A 22,211-nucleotide genomic window follows, 5' to 3' on the forward strand; every position below is an offset into this window, starting at 1 on the left:
ACAAAATAATGGTAATTTTAGCTCTATTGTAATCATTTCACAATATCTAAATGTATCAAATCATCACATTGTACACCTTAAACCTACACAAGGCTGTAGCTATTTCATATCTCAATAAAGTTGGAAAACACCCCAATAAAGTACTTGTGTCTTTGTTTAGCATTAAAAACTTTTTTAGTCTGTAACATAGACTCGGAACTTTGGTTAGACTGGGAGGAGGGTAGTAAATTGCCACTGTTCTGATTGCCACTGTTCTGAATGACAACACTGTGGGGATAGAGAGGTGTGTACATAAACAGCAGGGTAATAGTGAGGGGCAGACAGGTCCCTGAGATTGATGATACTAAAAAGCCTACAGAAGAACAAGGTCAGTGAGGAATTCCCCGTAGAGATGGGGAATAGCAGATACATTTTGGAAACTCCAATGCCCATTTAAATTTGAAGTTGGTATCTTCTATGGTATCTTCTACTCCTAAACTCTCAGAATTGGTCTGGCCCATTCTCCTGCCTTGGATTGGTAGTGCTTGGGAGAAGAAAGGAGGCGGGGGTAGGTAAAGCAGAGATACAAGTTTCAGGGACCCCTGTTTCAGGGCACAGATAGTACATATTGGAGGAAGGGACCCTGGGAAGATGGGAGACAGGCCTTGAGTGACTTAAGCAATAATGATCAAAGATTGATGATTATTCTAGTAGAGGAAGTGAGAGTTTCTTTGGCAGAACATAGCAGCAGCATATAAATTATTTCAGGGCATAGTTGTTTTGAATTGTGTATATTGGCTTAAAAATCTTCATAGTTTAATGAGAGGCAAAAACTGAGCGAAAATATGAGAACTAACATCAAGTAGACACACAAGCAATTGTAGTGGCAAAGTGCAGCTGGGACATTTTGAGTGAAAAATGTTGGGTGTGATCAGGGAAATCTTCAGGAAGTGAGAAGCATAGTGTTCTACTCTATGTAGCGATTTCAATTTTCATTGAAGCTTTAGGCTTCCTTCCACTTTCTCACTTAGGGCTCACTTGTTTTTTCCTTTGTTCCCACTCTAAAGATTTATTTACTTCTTTGAGAGACAGCATGCACACAAGTGAGGGGGTGGGAGGGACAGAAGGAGAGGGAGAGAATCTCCAGCTGACTCCCTGCTGAGCATGGTGCCCCATGTGGGGCTCCGTCTCACAACCCTGAGATCATGACCAGACCCTTAACCGAGTGAGCCACCCAGGTATCCCCCTTTGTTCCCACTCTTTTATCTGCAAAACTCCACAAAAGATGCATAGGGATAGAGGCAGGTGAGTCTTCTAGATGACTATGTAACCTCTACCTGAAAACTCATGGAGGAAGTAGGATATAAACAATGATTTAGGGAAGAGCAAGTGGTGAGTGGAGAAGAGAGAGCAGAGCATTCTGAGTGGCAGGGTATGGTGGTTTGTGGTCATAAAGAAGTCATGTAGGAGGAGCAGTAGCTTGGTTTACCCCTGAACATGGTGGGAGAAATAGCCAGCTTGTGTGTTCTTGAGACCTACTATGTGTCCGGCTCTGAACTACATCTTTTACCCACATTCTCTCATTCTCTCCTCTCTCTCACCCAGTGAGACTCGAACTATTATTATGCTCTTTTTACAGATGAAGAAATTGTGGCCCAGTGAAGACTAATATGTGAGATTTTTGGGGATAGTTTCAAGTTTTTATTTAAATTCCAGTTAACATACAGTGCAACATTAGTTTCAGTAGAATTTAGTGATGAACACTTTCATACAATACCCAGTGCTCATCACAACTAGTGCCCTCCTTAGTACCCATCATCTATTTAACCTGTCCCCCTGCCCACTTGCCCTCCAGCAACCCTCAGTGTGTTCTCGAGTTAAGAGTCTACTTTATGGTTTGCCTCCTTCTCTATTTTTTTCCTCATATGATCATTTGTTTTGTTGCTTAAATTCCACATAGGAATGAAATCATATGGTATTTGTCTTTCTCTGACTGATTTACTTCACTTAGCATAATACAGTCTAGCTCCAGAGAGAAATTTTTAAAATCACACTGCTGGTAATTGGCAGAGGCATTTAATCCCAAATCCTGCTCAGATCCAAAGTTATTCCTAGAGCTGTCATACCAGTTAGATGCACATACCAGGACAGGGGAACAACAGTATTTCTAGTGTCAGTACCTGGAAGGTGTGTGTCAGTCCCTTGGGCCCATATTTCAGTCTTCAGGTCCTGTTTGAGATATAGAACATTGTGGTAAATCAAGTCATTCTCATTCAGTAGATTGGGAGGCTGAGGTACTAAGTTTCAGTCTGTATGGTAAAGACATTGAGCCAACACACCAGTATTAGGGTTTTACTCATTTCTGGGGGAGATTATTTCATTCTGTAGAGTACTCTGCAGAATTAGATTTCTGTGTACTTAATTGTTTTTGGTCTCGGAAGAAACTTATCTATGAATAACAACTACAGAATGCAGCTTGTGAATAATAAAGTGAGAGGGTTCATTTTCCAGTTGTTTTATCCAGTTGCTGTTGAGTTTACACAGAAAGCAAGGGAGCAAGGATTTCAGATTAATTGCAGTGGAGCACATTGAATAATGCAGGTCAGCGGTTGCCTTGCTCATGGGGAAACATTTTTAATGGATCCTTTCAAAAGTAGAGTTTAAACAATGTCCTGAAAGATTTACCTCCAGATTTCTAAGAAAGCGCGTCTTAATAAAGCTATCTTGGGGAGATTTTTTTTTTTTTCATTCCTGTTCAGTATAAGCCACTGCCTTCCACTGATGGCTCAACATTTGAGTGTCTCCATATACCCACAAGCCTGGTGTACTAAAATTGGAGTCTAGCTTTGGAAGTCTAATGCAAGAGGTTTGAGACTGAGACCACTCTGAAGATAATATTTTAATTGTTGTGGCTAAGAACATGGCTCATTGCCAGCAGTTTCAAAATCTCCAGGAATACCGTACCCCTTGTTTCCTTTCTTGTTCAGGTTTTCTAGAACTGTTCCTGGGCTGCTTTACATCTGCAAAGAGGCAGGAAGGAGTGCTAAAAGTCATCTGTATAGGCTAATCACTTTTATTGCTAGTAAGAATATTTTTCCTTCCTTCTACAGCTAGCCCATGAAAAATAACATTCTGACTTTATGGCAAATGAACAAGGAGAGAGATTAAATCTATTGCCAGGTGAATAAATACAAAAAGTTTAAAAATGAATTCTTGTTTCATTGTTTGGCTTCTGCTCATTCAGAATTCCACTATCTGGGAAGATTTAATATTGGTGAAGTAAAAGCCCTGTTTGCTCACTATTTCATGGGGATTACTGTCATTTAAAATGAAAAATTTTTTGTACCTTACCTTCTCTTTCCCAGTCAAGATTTAGGTTGCAAAAAGGAGAGCAATAGTTTTAGAGGCAGTTTGCTCATTTAGGTGTCATTTCTGTAGGCTTTGTATTATTCAGACAGATTATCCAGATTCTTGATTTTTGTCCCTTCATACTGTGTTTTATAGCATTTTTGCTTCACAGACTAATATACTCAGTTTAAAGACTTCCACAAATGTAGGCAATTACTGCAGTTAAGTCGGGTAACAATTGACTAAAACTCTTGATCAGATTGGTTCTTTCCCTAAGTTCTCTGAGCCTCATCGCTCATATCTTTTAAAGGATAGATATAGATATAGATATAGATATAGATATAGATATATAGATAGATATAGATATATATAGATAATACCCAAAAGGTTCCTTTTTCCTTCTCTGTATTTGAATATGTGTTCTGGACAGCCGTATGACCTTGTACAAGACATTGAGCTTTGCTAAGGCACATTTTCCTCATCTATAAAATAAGGACATAGTTTGCTATCTATCTGATAGAGACTTTGAGGCTTGTATAAAGCAGCATATGTGGAGCTCTTTGTGGACTGTAAAACCTCCCATGGAGCCTATAAAGTATTAATGAACTGCCTATTCTACTCGCCTATGTATGTGCTTTTCCCTCTTCCAGTTTTGATGTCCCACGACCCAATATCTCAGATAGGCTTCCATTATTTCTTTAATGCACTGCACAACCATACATTTGTCCCTGGCATACTAGTTAGTGTGGCTTCCTCCTGCCTTCCTGGGGAGTGGGTCTTTTTAGTCTGCTGCTGGCTGAAGGCTGTCTACAGAGAAAGCACAACTTGCTTTTCCTGAAACCAAACACCATTCAGCTTTGAATCCCTAGTCATTATGCTCTTCATTGATTGCACACATATTTATTGTGCCTTATTTTGTCAGGACCTGTTCTTAGCACCAGGTATGGCCACTTGCTGGATGTCTTCTGTTGGCCCCTGCAGACCTGGTCTCTAGCCTTCTTCTCTCTGCTTTGTGCCCCCAGGAACTGATCTGTGGGGACTGCTGGATTCTCTTTGGTTTCAGTTCTAGAAAGCATCTGTAGGCAGTCTGAGGGATGGATGGAGGGAGGGAAGTTGAGATATGTGTCTTCCAGTCTCCTCCCCTTCTTTTTAAAAAAATTTTCTTATGTGAATGTAAAGCAAGAATATCTTTTTTTTTTTACTTTGATAGTTTCTTTCTTTTTTTTACCTTAAATTCAATTAATTAACATATAATATATGATTGGTTTCATAGGCCGAGGTCAGTGATTCATCAGTTTTATATAATACTCAGTGATCATTACATCATGTGCCCTCCTTAATGCCCATCACCCAGTAACACATCCCCTCACCCCACCCTATTCCCCTCTAAAAGGGAGACTGTGGGCTGGCTGTGCCTCTCCACTGGAGGTCCTTGCTTCTGTTGTCAGTTCCCTCCAAAGATCTCTCCATTCTTTAGGATCTAGTAATGCTTCCACTATGCCCTTCAGGGCTAAGAGTGTCGATAGCATGCCCTACTCTCACGCCCCTGACTCCTGCACAGAAGTCATCCAGTAGTCCTGGTAAATAGTCTCTTATTAAACTATCTCCAGTTACTCATCTGCTTCCTGTTTGGTCCCTAGTGGATTTAAGCAATAACACAACATATAAGACCTTGTTTGTCATGGAGCTTACGCTCTAGAGGGGAAGGCAGATAATTAACAAACAAAAATAAGCAAAATGCTAATAAATAGTGATATTACTTTTGTGGGGGAAAAAGGTTTATTTGATAGAAAGTAGTGTGTTGGGCCAGGTACAACGTTAGGTGGGTTAGCGGGGAATACTTTTTAGGAGGTTAGATCAGATTGACAAAGTGTTGAGGGAGAGTAATGTGCAGGCAGAGGAGAACTACTGGCGCCAAGACCCTGAGATAGGAATGAGAAGAGAACAAAGAACATACAGAGAAGGCCAGGGTGGCTGGACACCATGAATTCAGACTGTAAGGATGGGAAGGAAGGAAAGCCTGAAAGTGACCAAGTGTCAAGGAATGCCTCAGAATGACGAAAATATGGCTAAGAGATCTGGTTAATAAGGTACAGGCTCCAAGATGTTTTGTTACACATACCAGATTTTTTTTGCCTTATTGCAGTATCTAAGTGGGGTGGGGGCACTGGAGGTAAGAGAATTCTCCTTGAAGCAGGACAAAAGAGATAGAAGTTTATTGAATACACCACAAGGGAGGAGTGGGCAGGACAGCAGGGGAGAGACTGCCAGCTCTGAGGCAGTGGGTGGGGGGCTGCTTTTAAAGGGGGAAGATGAGGAGGTACAGCAACATACAGAATATTCTCTCGTTAGGGAACCGTGACTCGTGACTCGTGACTCGTTGCTAGTAGCCCATGGGTCAGTTAGGGCCTACAGATATTTTGAGGTGGGTCGCCTGATGGGCCGGTCTGTATTCAAGCAATTGCGTGGGCCCTTTCTACATTCCATTCATTCCTCAAGCCTGTTTGCCTAAAAGTGGCCTTTACACCTACCTACCTGGAGATTCCAGAAAGACAACAGATCAATAATAATTTTCCCCCAGTGGAAAATACAAGGCTTGCTTGTATCTCTCAGTTATATTTTTCAGAAATTGCATTGTGTTTTTTAAAAGTCAAGGTCAAACATCCCCCACCCTGGCTCCCCCAATTCCCTTTTTAAAAACATGCCTTGGGCTTCTGTTTCAGCCTGCCATTTTCCATCTCTGCGCTTGTCATCCAAATGCCTAGACCTGGGAATGTTTTATGCTTTTTCAAAACTGTCTTCCAGAGAGCAAGCCAGTCATGCTTGCAGCTCATTACTTCTCAGATCAAGCTTCCCTTGGGATTTCCTCCCTTTAATAATGTAGAACCACTGCCTCTGATACTAGGTTTGGGAAGATCAGGCCCCTCACTGCAGGTGTCCACTGTTGCAAAACTTTCTGATCTCAGAGTCCAGTAAGCCTCGAGGCTGTCTTCCCAGTGCAACTGGAAGCCTCCAACATAGCAACTGAGTCTACAGTCCTGAGTTTGCAACGGGACCGCCTACGATGCCCCGATGATCACAGACAGGGTGAAGAGGAGCAAAATGTACCACCTCAAGATATGCCTTTTTGGCATATTGATGATTTTGAGCTGGTTATTTTTAAGAGGCTGCAGACTTGGGAGAAGCACTGAAAACTGAGCAGATGTTGCCCTTTTGTAAGAGATATTTACATTTATAAGGGGAATTTGTAAGGGTGTCTTTCTCTCTGTTACAGGCAGACAAGGAAGACTAAATCTCCAGAAACTCTTGCTTAAAATCTGCATGACAACCCTACCTGGTTTACCATGCTTTCCCTGATAACTTAAAATAACTGCCCTCCCCCTCCCCAACATATTTTTTAAATTTGTTTTCAGCTGGAGATGTTATTTAAAGTGTGGGTCCTTCCCTGGGATATTGCTCAGTTTTCCTTGATCTCTCTTACGTATCCAGGAGGAATATATGTTACTAAACTTCTGTTTTGGTCCTGTTAATCTGTCTTTTATCCCAGGGTGGGGTCTCAGTCAAGAACCTACAAGGGTAAAGGGCACATCGCTTTTCCCTCCTATACAATGGAAAACACTTGTCTTTGAGAAAAAGTTTTGAAGCAAATTCTTTAAAACTATAACTTAAAGAAATTTAAAACTGCCATTGCATCAAGAATAATTCAGTCTCTTTACATCAAACATGAAAAAGGCAAATGATGTTTATGGTTATTGAATCAGTACCCAGAGACTACAGTAATATCTGATTAGTATATTTGATTCTTGTGTTTAATAGTATCTTCCAAGAAACAGAATTATATTGGTTCATTTAATATTTAGGAAAAGGAACTTGTTGAAATGCTGGAATTTTAAGATAGTTTTCTGGGAACTCACTAGACGTGGAACACGGTGAGTGGAACCTTGGAACTTCTTAAAATTCATTCGATATTTGGAACCCTGGCTCTCTGTTGAAATGCTGTGGATATTAACACATGTGGAACGTTCACAATCCTATCTAGACCAGAGAGAAAGGGAAGGAACCTGTTGATGAGGTAAAGAGTTGGAGGACTGACCTCACAATTAAAAACTTGGGACTTCCAGCAATTCTGACTTCAGCATTGCTGTATGATAACCACTAGATGGCAGGAGTGAACAACCTAAAAAAATACAGATGGCTTCTAATCGAAATAAACTAGTTTATGTATCTCCACCCCCCACCCCCCCGCCCCGCCACTTCTTATAAGCTCCCATCTTCTCATTTTTCATTTTCCCTCTTTCTGTCCCTCACTGTATTTGCATTTCTAGTTATACTTTTAAATAATTGATCCTCAAGAATCACATAGCTGTTTCTAAGGCATTAGATTTGAAAACCAGTCTCAGGTACCTGTTATTTGAATAGTAAAGCAGAAATTATTTTCCTTAATTCAGGATATCTTGTATAACTGCTTTCTATTTGAGCTGAAGACAAAGCTGCAGAGACTGCTGAGACTCAGAAAGCCTCATGTTTTGGTCTCATCCTCACACTGGCAGGTGGCGTATGTGAGGGGGTGTTGCGCAGATGAGCAGGATCGAACAAGAGAAGATGAAGAAGCACAAAGAACTGTGGAGTTCTGTGTAAACTGATAAGCTGTATTACTTCTCTGTGATACCATCAAAGGGGTGGTTCGATAATGATCAAGGTGCTGTGCTCAAGTTATTCCTAAAAAAAATCCACCACCACCACCACTGCCACCTCAAAACAAACCCACGACCCTATAACACAACTTGGCTGCAGGCAGCACTTAAAAAAGAGCTACCAGTTTACTAAACCATTCAAAGAAGAAGTCATCAGTCTGAATAACAGACATGCAATTGAGCCCCACGTTTGAGACGTGTGATTTAGGCTCTGTTTCTTTCTTGGAGTCATTGTTCTCTGCTCAGTAAATCTTCCTTTTTTTTTTTTTAATTTATTTTTCTAATCTCAAAGGTTTCTTTTGAAGACTAGGATTCTACTTTCTGAAGTGCAGAATTTGAATTTTTGTCTCCCAATCTCCTAAGAGCTCAAAGGCAGGCTTCAGAGAGCTTCTTAGATACTTGCAGTACCTCTTGGGGGTGCTCCTGGAGCACTGCTGGTGGGCTAGGGGTTTTGCAAGATCTAGCTGTCATAGCTTTTCAGAAATCTGGGAATTAAAGAATTTCAAAAAAGCCGGCTCTCCCCCATCAGTCGACCTCTCTTGCTCCTTGCATCTTTCTCTGCCTTTTTGTTTCTCTCTCTCTCTCTCTCTCTCACACACACACAGACACTGTACTCAACAAACATATAAACAAGAGAAGGAAAAATGCTTATTGCAGTTTGAAATTAAACCTGACTAAAACAAATGAGATTATGAAAATTCCCTTCTCGATGTCATCTTCCTGTTGACTCAGTTTTTCCCTGTTGTAGAAGTTAAATATTAGGACTTGATAGGAGGTTAAGAGAGAGGAATAGGCTATAAAATGAGGTAATTTCTGGAATCATTAAAACTTACTGATAAAAGCTACATTAGCTCCAGCAAAACTCCAAATTCAGGGTATAATTGTTCATTCCAACTGTTCTACCTTTGAATTGCAAAGCAGCACATGCATAATTAATATGATTGCTTTATCTGAATTGACTGGTTCACACTCTGATACCATCACATTGTAGGTATGGGTTGTTGTCAAGGTACTTAACACTCTGAGGTAGTTTTCTCATTGGTAAATGAAGGTTGATAATATCTACCCCACAGTGTTGTTCTGAGGGTGAACTGAGAGAACATATTTTAAGTGTCTGGAAGTGTGCGTGGCTCACAGTAGGTGCTTAATGAATAGAAGTTATTAATTTTGGGGTAGAGATTAAGAAGTAGTAGAATGTGGACAGTGGAGTTAAACAGACCTTGGTTTAAATGGTGTGCACTCTTAAAGGCTGCCAGATCTCCAGTGAGCTACTCCACCATCATGTATAAAAGGGTGATAATCTCACATTGTTAACTGAATTACTGTGCCTGCCATGTGATAATAATTCTATAATGGTAACTAGTATTATTGATGTTACCGGTTCATTCCTTAAAATACTTCTTGAAAACAAACCCTGTTATGTTGTTTAGCATTATGCTGAGTGCTGAGAGAGACTATACAGAAGAATCATGTGATGGCACTTGCCTTCAAGAGGTTAAGGGTGAAAGCATGGTTGCTTAATGTAACAATATGAAATAATCAAATTTCAGAAGTAAGCAATATATATAATCAAGTCTGGTGGATTTTAGACAAAGGAGAAAATTTGGGAGCTGCCATTGTAGAGGAAGACATATAGACATAGTCAAGTCCTGGAGGGCTTTGAAGGATAAGTAGAGTTTGTAGATGTGGGGATTGGGATGGACAAATATAAAGTATATCAGATAGTGACATGAGCTATGGAAAAAATAACAGGGGAGGGGCAGAGGGAGTACTGGGGTGGGTTACGACTTCAAATAGTATAGATAGGGAAGGCCTCACTGAGGAATCCTCAGGAGATATTGCTAGCTGAGTAAAGAAGATGAAGGAGTGAGCCATGTGGGTATATGGGGAGACAGTATTCCAGGCTGAGGGAACTATAGGTATAAGGTCCTAAGGCAGATACATGCTTGAAATGTTGGAGAACTGGCAAGGAGCCAGTATGGCTGGAATGGAGAGAGCACAGGGGACAGTCAAAGGAAGTGAAGTTGGAAAGGTAGCACTGTGCAGCTGATGGTTGAAGAGAGTGAACAGATCATGTATGGGACCTTGCGTGCCATTTTAAAGACTTTGGCTTAACTTTGAGTGAGACGGAAAATCTTTGAAGTATTCAGGCAGAGAAATGGCAAAACCTGACTTCTATTTACAAAGGACTGTCTGTCTGCTGTTTTGAGAAATAGGCTATAGGGAGCCAAAGATGGAAGCAGGGAAATCATTTAGGAGAAGTTTGACAGTACAGGTAAGAGATGATGATGTCTTGAACTGAAATATCAGATGGATTCTGATTGGATTCGAATGATTGGATTCTGAAATTCTGGATATGTTTTGAAGTAGCTGGAAGAATCACCCAAAAACAATGATTTCATGAGGTACTTTTGAGATAGTTAACCTTTGAGCCCTTTGATTTAGATTTATACAGTTTAGAGATGAGGAGGAACATTGTAGGTTTTAAAATTCTCTTTCCTTTACTTCTCAACACTGTTCTGATTTGATCCCTCTTTCTCTCACCCTCCACTCTGTCTCCTTCACTAAACATCCATCCCTCATTTTTCCATCCATCCATCCATCCATCCATCCATCCATCCATCTATCCATCCATTAATATCTCCATCCTTTGGGAACCCAGGATATGCGGATTTTAGAAACTGATGCTGATGATTGATAGATGAATATAGCTCATGACCCAGGGCTTAAAATGCTTATAGTCTAACACTGGGGATAGGCAAAAAGAAAGGAAGCAGTCTGACAGGAACAGCAGGCAGACATTAGAGAGATTGAAGACATGATGGGGCACAGAATATGTTTAGCACTTATCTGTGTGTCAAAGAAATCTTCACAGTTGATATTTTCCCGTGTTCCCTTAAGTGTAAGTATTCACTGAAGTTCTGTCCTTGAGCTTTTCTTCTCTTTCTCCTTTTGAGGTCTCATCCATTCCCATAACTTTATACCCCTATTAGTATTTCTTCCAGTTTTTCTCTAGGCTTGACCTTCCTTTCAATGCTCACAATTAAGTTTGAAATCTTATATCTTTCGTGGATACTTAAACCCTCACCCTGAGGCTACTGTTCTTTTAGTGCATGAGGTCTAGACTTCAGTCAACTTTGACCCTTCCTCTTTGTTTTCTATACTCAAACAACTACCAAATCATGTACAATCTACCTCTGCAGTGTCTTTCTTACCCATTCTCCCTTTCTTCTATCCTGTTGCTACCAGTACATTACTTCTTAGCTTGACTGTTGTGATAGCCGCATGTGACGACTATGGCAGGGTTCTCCAGTCTATTCTATACTTGGCTACCAGACTTATTTTCATAAAAGTTTACTCAACAGTTAACCATTGTCTATGTGAGTATGAACTCTGGAAAAACATAGCATAGAGTCAAACCTTATTTCCCTGCTGATATATTTTCCTCTACTGCCAAATTGAGTGTCTCTTGCTTTATTGCTTCTAGGTCATTTCTTATTTCTTATATTTTTCCAAATGTACGGAATTCTCTCTGTTCCCATCTCTGCCTTTTAAAATCCTAACTATACTTCAAAGTTTATTTCCAAAATTATCATCTATAGGTTGTTTTTTCTCTTTCTTTCAATCGAATAAATATATAACTATATATATAGTAGATAAATCATACAATTGTAATGTTTACATATAAATTCAGCAAGTAATTATCTACTATGTGTTAGGGTATATCTAGGTTTACGATATTGGAAATACCTATCATCTATCTTTCTATCTATATATTTATGCTGGTAGGCACAGGTTATTGATTGAAATATGGGAGTACATTGGAAAGGTCCTTTATCTGGCCTAAGTAGGGGTTAGGAGAGCCCAAAAAGATTTCTTAGAGTGAGAGAAAAGTGGGGTCCTAGGGCTCTTTTCTTCTCTATTTTGGAGCTCAGATTTATTGAAGTCACCCATATTCTTTTACAAGTTCTTTGCAAATTCCGTCCTTCTAAATGAATACCTAGTCATATCTTATAAGTTTGGTGTGATTAAGTCTGCAGTGATTCCCACATTCTTTGTTATTCTTGTGGAAGTAAGAGTCCTGGGAACGTATATTTCTCACATATGGCAATTTGTGTTGATGATGGGAGTTTGTGTGAGTAACTTCTTACAGGACTGTTTATATTGCTCATATTTTTCAGACCTTATTCTGCCTTATGGATTTGCCTTATCACCTCTAGTAGGAAGGGCATGCATGAATTGGGCTCCACTTAAAAACTCATTTTTTCAGGGTTATTGTGCAATAGCATGAAGTCCCCTTTGCCAAAAACATAGCATAGTCCCTGGTCCGTAGTAGGTGCTCAGTGTGATATTGCTTCTCCCAGGTTTTTACTTCCCCACTCTTATAAGCTTTTTAAGGGCAAGGATTGGACCTGATATCTCTTTAATCACTTAGCACAGAATAAGGTGCTTACTAGATGCTCAAAAACTACTTTAAACATAAAATTCTTTATCTTTTGGAAAACTGAATGGAAATCCAAACATGCTGGTTCTCAGATTTGTTGTTCATAAGAATTATCCAAGAAATTTTATTAAAAAATTCAGATTTATGGGGCTACTCTGCAGATATTCAATAGGTCTGGGGTGGAGACCATAAATCATTGTTTTTAATAAGTATTCTAAGTAGTCTGAAATTGAGATACAACACCCCAAAATATGAGATGATTTACCTAAGCTCACCTAACACACCCATAAGCCAAGCTTAAATCAAACTTTATTTGGATATTAGGGAGATCTGGCTGAAATATCAGTAAGTAGTAATGCTGGCTAGTGGATGTTCTTCTCTTCTCTAATGAAACTTCGCACACCTGGGAGTTTTTTTTGTTTTTTTTCTGGTAAATCTCAGCTTAGAGATCTCATTTCTTAGATACATTTGGCTTTTTGAGTTGGATTTGTTTGGCCAATTTCAGTTGATATGTCAATTTTAAAAATAGACAAACACTTATTCACTGTTGGTGGGAATGTAAATTGGTACAGACACCATGGAAAATACTATGGTGTATGGTTCTTCAAAAGTTAAAAATAGAACTATCATCAAATCTAGCAATCAAACTCCTTGTTATATATCTGAAGGAAATGAAATCAGTGTCTCAGAGATATTAGCACTTCCATGTTCACTGCAGCATTATTCACAATAACCAAGAATAGGTAACAACCTGAGAGTCCATCAATGGATGAATATATAAAGGAAGGTATGGTGTGTGTGTATATATAATAGAATATTATTCAGCCATGCAAAAGAAGGAAATCTTGTCATTTGTGACAAGATGGATGGATCTTGAGGGCATTATGCTAAGTGAAATAAATCAGACAGAAAAAGACAAGTACTTTATGATCTCATATGCGGAATCTAAGAAAGTTGAGTTCACAGAAACAGAGAGTAGAATGGTGGTTAAAAGGGGTTGGGGATAGAAGAAATGGGGAGATGCTAGTGAAGAGTACAAATTTCTAGTTATAAGATGAGTGAGTTCTGAGGATGTGATATATGGCATGGTGATTGTCATTAATAACACCCTATTATATACTTTTAAGAGATAAATCTTACATATTCTCATAACAAAAAAGAAATGGTAATTATGTGATGTGATAAAGGTATTAACTAATGCTATGGTGGTAATCATTTTGTAATACATGAGTACATCAAATTAATACATTATATACCTTAAATTTATACAATGTTATATTATTTATATCTCAATATAGTTGGAGAAGAAATAAACAGAATCACTTAAGGATTTCAACACAGTCCTTTTGATTTCTATATTTTTTAGAGTACTGATGTAGATAGAAGTTTTGTTTTGAAAATGAAATATATTGGCACAATGTTTTTTTATTTGAGATGTTAATTGTTCAAAGGAATATGTACTGATGTGTCTGTCTACAGAGTTCCATCAACCAGACAGAAGTGATTTTGTTTTCATTTTTTACCTCTTGTCAACAATAATGACAATTCTTTTTTATTTTTTTTATTTATTTATGATAGTCACACAGAGAGAGAGAGAGAGAGAGAGAGGCAGAGACACAGGCAGAGGGAGAAGCAGGCTCCATGCACCGGAAGCCCGACGTGGGATTCGATCCCGGGTCTCCAGGATCGCGCCCTGGGCCAAAGGCAGGCGCCAAACCGCTGCGCCACCCAGGGATCCCATGACAATTCTTTAAAAAGAAAATGATGAGGGATGCCTGGGTGGCTCAGTGGTTGGGCGTCTGGCTTCAGCTCAGGGCATGATCCTGGAATCCCAGTATCAAGTCCCACATCGGGCTCACGGCATGAAGCCTGCTTCTCCCTCTGTCTATGTCTCTGCCTCTCTCTATGTCTCTCATGAATAAATAAATAAAATCTTTTTTTAAAAAAGAAAATGATGAGATTGGAACAGATTTTTATTATTTCAAAAAGAAAACAAAACCTGCACACCTAGTAAAAATACTCCTTAGTTTAGAGGTTCCCATTTGGTAAGAGAATGGATATATTCTCTCTTGCAATTTGTGTGTGTGTGTGTGTGTGTGTGCATGAGAGAGTTTTCAAAATATATAATGACATGCCAAGTGCATGTGACTCGTAACTTATTGAATAGAATTGATACAAGCTTTTTTCCCTCCAATAAAGTTTGTTGCTTGTATTTGTGTTCAGCATCTTTTCTAGGCACGAGTGTCTCCTTAGTCTACCAACTGAATATCCCAATCTGTATTGAACAGAGTGCGACAGTTTTAATCTTCATAGCCTTGTCTTAGCTTGCCTTTCATCTCTTCTTAGTCCAGTGTCCCAGCAGGTACTCAATAGGAGAATACAGAATTGCTTTCCCATTTTTTTTAAAGATTTTATTTATTCATTAATGAGACAGAGAGAGAGAGAGAGAAGTAGACCACTGAGCCACTCAGGCGTCCCCCCATTTTTGAATATATACTTTTTCAAATCTCTTTTTACTTGCTGTTTCCTTTATCTAACATACACTTGCCTTCCTTCTTGGTTAGGTAAAATCCCATGCATTCTTCAGAGCCCAGCACTACTGAAATACTACCACTTCCACCACTAACAGTAGCAACAAAAACAATTATTTACAGAGCAGTTACCTTGTGCTAGGAATTGTTTCATCATCAAATCAACCCTACAAGGTAATTGTTTTTAAATTCTTATTTTTCACATGAGGAGTTTAAGTGACCTGCTAGGTCACATAGAGAGTGAGACTAAGAATCTATGTTTGAACCCTATACAACTGAGCATCAATAATGGTTTTAATCATAGTGCTCTGATGCATAGATAATCTCAGTGGGCCAAAATCTCATTGTTCAAATATGATTATAGATATGATCTCATCAGTTTCTAATTATTATGCTAGATAGCCAGTTCTTTGAAACTGGAAACCATACTAGAGCCTAGTCTGGCTATAAAGTTATCAAAAAATATTTACTAAATGAATTAGACAAGTGAACATCCCTTGCATTTTTGAAACTTACAAATAAAGAATATTTTTAACTTCTAGAAGTGTTTTGTTCAGCAGTGTCTATAATTTGAAAATAGATTCTTTTTTAAAAAGATTTTTATTTATTTATTTTTGTGAAAGAGAGATGAAGAGAGAGAGCATGATTAGGGGAAGGGGCAGAGTGAGAAGCAGATTCCTCACTGAGCAGGGGGACTGATACAGGACTCAATGCAGGACTCAATTCCAGGACCCTGAGATCATGATCTGAGCCAAAAGCAGAAACTTAACCAACTGAGCAACCCAGGTACTCCAAAATAGATTCTTATATCCAGAGTTTTCCTATACCCTACAAAAATCCATGAAAGCCACAGATTTGATAATAAAGTTGGTTGGCAGGAAAATAATTGGTATCTGTAATACTTCTTTATAATAACTACTCTACTAAAAAAAAAAAATACTCTACTACTGCAGAGGATTACAACTCTGATCTAGGGCTTTTAATTATTCTCAGATCTATAGTCATTTTATTTCACCTGGAAATCAGGAAACAATAATTGTTATAAGCACAGATACTAAACTTTTTTTTGTTTGATACATATGGTATCTTTTACTAATAAATATTTAAGTTTTAGAATTCTAAATGATTCAACATTGAACATTTTCTTGTTTGTTGAGTGAGTTCTAAAGGTTTTTATTTCTGACTTAACTGTAACTTTACATTTGATGTAAACGGTCCCAAAGTTTACACATTATGAAATCTAATATAATATAACTTTATAGAGAATTCTGGGGAAATTTCATCTCTATCCCTGTCTTCACTTTCTCTGTTTTGTAGATCTCTATCTTTATTGATCCACAGTTTCTGGCATAAAAACAATTCCAATTTCCAAGCACTCTTGATAAATAAAATCTACTTCACAATGATTTTTTATAGCAAATATTAGGTAAAAAATTAAGTTAAAAAAGAGACATATACATAGAGAAATAATGAATATATAAGAATAGTATATAGAATATACTTTCTATCTATAGCAGAACCCACAATAGATTCCCTTTAAATCAAATTAGTGAATGTAACATGATTTTATTGATGAAAATTTCAAGTAAATATAAGTTTTCAGGAACACTAACATCTGGCACAATTCTTTGCTAATGATAGGCATTGAGTAAATTCTTTTTGCTGAACGAATATGGTGAAATGGACATCTTAGCGCATTTTTTGCAGATTGATGCAAAATCAGTGCCGATGTCTGGAAGAACATTAGTTAAATGGGGGAAAGGAGACAGGAAACTTGGCTGGATGAGTAATGTGTCTTGAATGCTGGATATGGAGTTTTGGACTTCATTTGCTAGAGAATAAGGAACTATGCTAGATTTCTCTGTAGAGAATTAACCTGATTAAAGCAATATTGGAGAAGATGAATTCAGTGCCAGTATGTGGTACTGAGGATAGAAAAACTCTGGGCTCTTAATTAGAGGATTATTGCAGTAGTCTAATTGAGAGGTACTGAGTGATAGACTAGAATGAAAGTTGACATTTATAGCTCTCAGATCACAATCAAACACAATAAAAAAGGAATTCTTTAAAGTAATAGAAGGGAAAAGCTTGCATGCATTAATTAATTCCCGTTTATTCTTTGAGCCATTTTTGAACATTTACCGTGTGCCACACCCTTTGTCTGCCAAGATTTAAGAGATGCATGAGATGATATTTTTGCTTCCAAGGAGCTCATGGTCTAAGACGGGTGACAAAAATATAACCTAATAGTTACATAAATTTAGAGGATTGTTTTTCTCCTAATAGTGACATAAGTTTTCTCTATAGTCCTCATTTGCCCTTTGGGTTTGTGCTAATAGTGTTTAGTTAGACTGACCAGGATTAAAGTCAAGTCTGTGGTCTGTAATGTGCCGTCTATGAAAGAGAGTCAGCCTTTGGTTGATTTAAGGGTGTTTTTCAGATCCTATTTACTGCCTCAGGCTCTTTGGCTGCTGTTTAGCTAAGGAGAAAAGAACTCAGACAGCTAAGGATAAAAGAAGTGGAAAAGAGAGGGGCAAAGCATCAAATCCTGTAGCACACCTAATTGGCTGACTTCCAAAAACATCCTCAGGTTTCCTTGGCTTTGATGAAGTGTTAAGATCTTGTTTTCATGGACTGAATGTCTTTCAAATGGGTGATAGATCCTCTTGCCAGGAGTAAAAAAAGAGAATAGAATGAGCATTCTTAGTCTACTAGCGCCATCATTTTGCTTTATTGGAACAGCAATCAACTGATGAAGAGGGCTCAGACTTCTGAAAAAAAAGGAAAAGAATGCTTCTTTATTACTTACCAGTCTTTGGAGCTCTGTCAGTAGTACTAAGAGCAGTTGCCAAGTAAAGTGATTTAGCAGGTGGAAAGTAGTTTATAAGTGCAATTTCCACCCCTTTCTCTCTGAAAGTAGATGACGACCTAGACACCAGCAGTATCACAGAGTGTAAATGAAATTCTGGAGGCATTTCTTGCTGGCTTGCTCACTGGCACAAGATGGAACCCAGTGTTGCATTGGCTAGGTTTGGAGGATGCGCTGAAGTGTGTAAGAAGGGCATGGATGAGTGCTAGGCACATAGTAGGTGTTCAGTTAGCTCTTATGAAAGGGTGCAGTGTGTTTTCATCATTCACTTCCCTGTAGGTTCTCTTATCGACCACCATAGATTGCAGATATACAAAAGGTGACATTTAGAACAAAACAGATATTGTATTAAAAATGAAGCAGGGCAGCCCGAGTAGCTTAGCGGTTTAGCGCTGCCTTCAGCCCAGGGCCTGATCCTGGATAGCCGGGATTGAGTCCCACGTCGGGCTCCCTCTGCCTGTGTCTCTGTCCCTCCCTCTCTCTCTCTCTCTCTCTCTCTGTCTTTCATGAATAAATAAATAAAATCTTAAAAAAAAAATGAAGCACAACTCATCATGTGTGGTTTCAGGGGTTTTGAATGCAACTTTGAAAAATAAGTCTTATGATACACCTGTGTGTGTGTATTTAAATATATTAATTAAACAAGGAGACAATTAGACTGTGGTGGTTCCATTGCTATGGCAGCCTATGTAGGCAAGCCCAAACCTAAACCTATAAATGCCTCAGGTTTATGAAATCAAAAAGCAATGGAGATGCCTGGGTGGCTCAGTGGTTAAGCATCTGCTTTCGACTTAGGACATGATATCATGGGGTCCTGGGATCAAGTCCTGCATGAGGCTTCCTACAGGGAGAACCCTCTGCCTATGTCTCTGCCTCTCTCTCTGTGTCTCTCATGAATAAATAAGATCTTTAAAAAATAAAAAAAATAAAAGCTATGATCACCAAAGCACAGCCAACTAGCCTTTAAACTCTAACCAATCAAATAATTTCCTTTCTTTGTTTCCAAATCTTCTCTATGTAACTCTTTCCCCAGACTCCTGTTGGTGGAGTGATCCTAACCACTTCAGGTTTGCTGTTGTCCTATTCCAATATATTCTTACTCAAAATAACTCTTAAAAATTTTAATATGCCTCAGTTTATCTTTTAACTATATATATATGTATATATGGCATATACTATTATATATAGTATATACTTTATAGCATGTATTTTGTATATAAAATTGTACCTTCTGTGAAAATATTTTAGACTGAAAAAATACTAGTCATCTTTCTCCAAATTCAAGTGCATTCTCTGCATAGCTGCATAACAGTCACTGGACGAGATCAATTGTATAAATTCAATAGATTTGCCTCCTTTTTCTTTCTTTTTGCTATATGATCAAACACCAGATGAAATTAGTAGATTAATTTTAGATTTGTACATGTTAACTCAAGTAAAAATATTACTACTTTTTTCTTCTTTTTAAATAATAGACTAGCGTTTCAAAATTAGATGCCCTTTTTAAAAATTAATTTATTTGAGAAGTGGGGGAGGGATAGAGAGAGAAGGGAAGAGAGAGAGTTTTAAGCAGGCACTGTGCTGAGTGCAGAACCCAACACAGAGCTCCATCTCATGATCCTGAGATTATGATCTGAGCCAAAACCAAGAGTTGAAGGCTTAACCAGTTGTGCCACCCAGAAGCCCCTAGATGCTCTTTCTAATTGTTAACATTTACTTATGGTTTTAATTCCTTAGACATATTTTTTTAGCCCAGACTTCTTTCAGTTTGATCTTTAAAGAATTGCACATTAATAAAAGAGAGGATATAAGATAATAAGACAAAATGATCTTCAGATTTTTTTTTATCCCAGTTTCATTTATCCAAAAGAATCACATAATTGGGTGTGCAGGTTATATAGCTCTGAAGCAGAGTGTAAGGTACTCTGACTTTCTAATTATAATGAAAACTAAAGTCATTATTCTTGTTTCCAAAAAGAAAAACAAAGACATTTAATGATATCTGCTTTATAAGGGGCCCTTTCATACCTGATATGAAATTTCCATGGCCAGAACAGCTAATTATTTCTGCAGATATTTCACAAAACATATGAGCCTTAAATAGATTTCAGCATTCACATTCCCCTCAAATTTTAGTAGACAGAAGCATTACCCAAGGAGTACTTTAAGAAAAGGCAAATTCCAGTCCTCCATCCACGCAGATTCTGGTTTGGTAACTTTGAGGTTGGATTCTGGAGTCTGCATTTTTCTCTGCTGCTTCTTGGGATATTCACACTTTGAGAAATACTCTGGGCTTTTGAAACTGCTCCAAAGGCAAATCTCAGTCAAATGCTCACTGTTACCTTCTTGCCTCTCATAATATTCATTTTCCTCTGTACAAATATAAACTTCATCAAAGTATATTCTTGCTCAAAAATAAAGTGATTCATTTTTGTGGTTTTCATATTGTTATGTAATTTTTTGTGAGTTTAGGAACAGCCTTAATAGCTTTAATTTCTTGGTTTAAAATTTGCATATGAGTGAAGGAATTACTCATGGATAATTCAACATTTAGATGAAATGCAAGATAATCACCTGCCATTCACAGACCTGACCGCAGTGTTTCAGAAGTAGAAGAAGAATCTACAGTGTTTCTTTAGGAAAGGAGAGTTTTGAGAATAAACTGGAATTTATGCTGGGCCATTTTAGGTTGTTCAGAAGTGTTACTCATTTATTTTAATGTGTCTTTATTTTTTTGGTCTTTCGGTCTTTCAAGTTTAGCCTCATTTGAATGAAGTCGAAAAATGGCAAGGGAAATTTTGAAAGGAGTTTTTGTTTGTTTATTTTGCCAAAGAATATACAAGGTGTTTGTAGTTGAAATGAGCTACAACCTGCTGTATTTTATAATTTGAGAGAGTTACAAAACTGAACTCCCTCAAACTTCACATCATAGTATCTACCTGATTTCTAGAATATTCTGGATGGGCATGGTTCAGTTGAACTTTGTGCAGATACCAAACAATTCTATATCTGTACTGTCTGATAGGGTAGTCACTAAATACACGTGTACTTGAAATGTGGCTATTGCAATATAGGCTGAATTTTCAATTTTTAAATCTTATTAGATTTTAGTAATTTAAATTAAAATAGGTACATGTGACCAGTGGCTACCAAGTTGGGCAGCACAGGTCTAAATAGTATATTCAGAATTCATCTATAGTCATATATTTAGAACTTACATATACTAAGCCCATGCAAAATTCAAAATCCTTACAAAGAAATTCATGTTTCTTTTAAACATGATAACTGGAATAGTAGCTATTAAATTAACCATTCAGGGAAAAGACACTCAACTTTCTTTCTTCAGGGGAATAAAGAGGAGTGTGGCCCGAAAAGGTCTCTCCAACTTCAACACTTTACAGTCTGCATTTAGATTGTTTCTAGATACTTCATGGAGAACATAGAGAAATCAAGAATACATTTTTCTTGGCTGACTGCTGTTTTCACTATAGATTTTTCTTTCCGTGGGCTTTTTCACTTTCATAATTTTAGTTACCATCTCGGCTTTAAATTTCTGCATGTGCCCTCTTACACACATTCTTGTCCAACAATTAAAGAGATTTAAGGTTATCTCTTTTTGGATATTTTACTTTTAAACTCATCATAAACATATATGTTAGGTGCTGAGTTGGGTGCCCCTTTCACCATTTATGTGTTAGAATCCAAAACCCTAGTACCTCAGAATGTGACCACATTCGGACATAGGGTCTTTAAAAAGGTACCGAGTTAGAATGAAGTCATTACTGTGAGCCCTAATCAAATATGGCTCATGTCCTCTTAAGAAAGGGATGCGAGGAATAGGTCCGCACAGAGGGAAAACCGTGAGAAGACAAAGGGAGAAGATGGCCATCTATGAACTAGAGGAGCCTCGTCCTGCTGACATCTTGATTTTGGACTCCTAGCCTCCAGAACTTTCAGAAAATCAATGTTCATATTCAAGCCATCCAGTCTGTGGGACTTTGTTATGGCAGCCCTAGCAAAATAACATCCAAAACTCTAAACTTAACATTTTTCATCAGATTCTCACATTATTTATTTAAAGCTACTTTAATTTTTTTTTCTTAAAGGATACAAACGTTTTACCCATTCCACATTAAGGAAACAGACAAACAAATATTTGAATACTGTGTTACAATTTTTAAAGCTTTGGACTTTGGTGTTTCTATTATTTATTTCTTACCTCCTGTTTTTGACCACTCTTGTTTTTCCTTGCTTTGCTGTTGAGATTCCACCTTCTTAGAATCTGCATATCTCCTCCTTTTATGCTTGTTTTTATTTTAATTAACTTCTAAGACTGGGTCTAGGTG

General features: G+C 38.0%; 1 long non-coding RNA gene across 1 annotated transcript in view; it reads right to left on the reverse strand.

Moving 5' to 3' along the window:
* The window catches only part of LOC125752419 (uncharacterized), a 90,101-nt gene that overhangs the window by 26,477 nt on the left and 41,413 nt on the right, over nucleotides 1–22,211 (reverse strand). Inside the window, exon 2 of the long non-coding RNA XR_007401908.1 lies at nucleotides 2,160–2,208. This is a non-coding gene — a long non-coding RNA (uncharacterized LOC125752419). The remainder of the gene's footprint in view (nucleotides 1–2,159; nucleotides 2,209–22,211) is intronic.

Source organism: Canis lupus, chromosome 13 (assembly GCF_003254725.2).
Source record: "Canis lupus dingo isolate Sandy chromosome 13, ASM325472v2, whole genome shotgun sequence".
Lineage (NCBI taxonomy): Eukaryota > Metazoa > Chordata > Mammalia > Carnivora > Canidae > Canis > Canis lupus.